The 2,488-nt window shown below is 36.2% G+C and overlaps 1 pseudogene; it reads right to left on the bottom strand.

Annotated features, from left to right (window-relative positions):
• Positions 1-1,741: 1,741 nt before the first annotated feature.
• The window catches only part of LOC102194296 (complement C1q-like protein 3), an 8,234-nt pseudogene continuing 7,487 nt past the window's right edge, over positions 1,742-2,488 (bottom strand).

Below are 2,488 nucleotides of genomic sequence, written 5' to 3' on the forward strand. Positions count from 1 at the left end.
AAAAAAAAAAAGAGAGTCCTAGAAAATGCTTTGTCTTTGACATTGTATCAGATGACACACAGCCTGGCCTCCTTCTTCCCCATATTGGCCAAAAATCATCAGACACTCTGAACACTGAAGACAAGTCATATGTAGTGTGTATGTGTATGTGCACGTTGTCTTGCACTGAGTTCATAGTTAAAACATTGTTGCGCTGAGACACAACAGTCTGTTTCTACTGATCTGTGTGTTTCAGATGCATTTTGTTTAAAGTTCCAGGCTGAACTCGGGTCTCAAAGATGAGGGAAAAAAAGGGCAAAATTCTTCTTTGTAAACTTGATTCTGTGTTACTCACTCCACTCATCTCTGATTATTAATAATTCACATGGCTGCATTTATGCTATTCATGATCAACTGTTAATTATTATTATCCCTGTCACTTTCACTGGGTGAATGGGTTAAATGCAGAGGAGCTATTTCCCTATGGGGACTAACACATACACACACACTTTATGAAACTACAGTATGTGCAGAAGAGCAGGTTTTTGGACAATTTCAGCATAACACCATATAATTAGAAAAAGGAAAAAAATGAAAGCATATGGATTTCTGTGGACAAGAATCAAGTCACTTATTGCATAAATAGGATTTGGATTGCCATGTTGTCAAGAGTGAATAATATGTCTATGCAAAACTAAATTATGTGCTACAACAACTGGGTAAAACTTGGCACCCTACAGACATATAAATTATCTCTCTTCTGCAGAAATTAAGTTTCTATCTGTGTCAGTCTTTCATCATGATCAGTGACCATGAACTTTAAGTTCTATCAACAAACTGTTTTCCTTACCAAAGAGCAAGCACAGTATTTTAGCAGCCAAAACAAACACTTAAAATGTAAACTATCTACTAGACATGATTCCAGTGGGTTATACTGGTGGTGAAACAACTTGAACAGAGACCATTTTTCTTCTACTTAGAGAAAAATGTTCTGTTTGTTGTTTAGTTGTTATAATACAGTACAAGTAATTCTTTACAGAATATTAACTAACTAACTAATAGCTAACATTTGGGTCCTGTTGACCGTGACAAAGTGGCTTAAACAAACAAACAAACAAACAAACAAACAAAAACACATTCTTCTGAAAATGGTCAGGTACAAAGATTGGACTGAAAATGAGTTTAAAAATAGCCAAACATCTGGATTTTTTAAACTATTGTTTAAGACCACTATTAAAAATACAAGACAGGAAGCAAAATAAAGAAACAAAGAAATGAGGGGTGTCTCAAGACTTTACAGTACAGCAAATCCAATAATTGGTAATAGTATTTCTGAGATCTCTTTATCATGCTGTCAGACTAGGAAACCTGAAAATAAATTATAACAAACACAAACAAAAACAGAAACAGATGAAACACACAGAGAGAGTGTGACTTATTCCCTAAAGATACCATCTCATATCTTTACACATGTGCTTTGATCCCAACATCAAGCACAGCTGCTGCTGCTCTGTCTTTTTTCACGCACACTGTGACAAAGACAGTGATCATACTTGCTGAGGCTCCTCACAATCTTCATTTACACAAATACCTTTTACAATATTGGGTGCTGATCACAGAACAGAAGTGATTGAATGACTTTGCATGTTTTGACATGTGAAAAAGGTTTTCATTGTTTTAGTGCATTTTACATAGGTGAGTCTATGAAAAATGCCTTAACTTCACCCTGTTATTGTTATCTTGTGTATATGTTTGCTGTTTCTCACATTTGAGTGACCAAAAAACCACTGAAGGTTGTTTGGCTTTCGGATGCCCAAACATGTGAGTTTGCAGCCATGCGCACGTACACTTTGTCCCCTTACTGCAGCTGCAGGAACACCGCATTGCCTCCATTATCAGCTACATCGCTGTGTGTCACGTGATCATTTGTCATCACCATCACTTCACTGTTTTTATGGAGAAACAGGTATTCTGTATGACTTCCTCCAGCATGATAGAAGAGGGTAAAGTAATAAACACCTGCAATGGGTGCTGTAAAGACACCTGAAGAGTAGAAGAGCAGTGGTCACATTAAAAATAATCTGAAAACTCAAATTCATTCGTGCACTATTTTATTTCATTCTGTTGTCCTTCAACCAAATAAATAGCAAACTGTCTGCTTTTTAAACTGCTTTGTAAAATTTAATAAACTGATTACATGTGTTATTTTGCTTTGTGTAAAAAAATACAAAAATGCTGAATTACTGAATATACAAGGACAGAGAGACTCAAGAGGAGCTTCTATCCCCAAGCCATCTGGGCCCTAAACACACACACCTGCCCTCTCACATCATCTATATTTGACTGAGACAGGACTCTCTTCCAGACACTCTAAACCCAGGCATAATGTACATTTCAAATTCTTTTAATCTTAAATATGTTTATATTGTCTATCCTGTAAAATGGTCAGATGTCTATTCTTATTAATGTACAGAATTCACCTGCTTGCTGCTACTACTGCACATTCACC

The sequence above is a fragment of the Pundamilia nyererei genome, unplaced genomic scaffold (assembly GCF_000239375.1).
Source record: "Pundamilia nyererei isolate P.nyererei 1_Seehausen unplaced genomic scaffold, PunNye1.0 scaffold00230, whole genome shotgun sequence".
Classification (NCBI taxonomy): Eukaryota; Metazoa; Chordata; class Actinopteri; order Cichliformes; family Cichlidae; genus Pundamilia; species Pundamilia nyererei.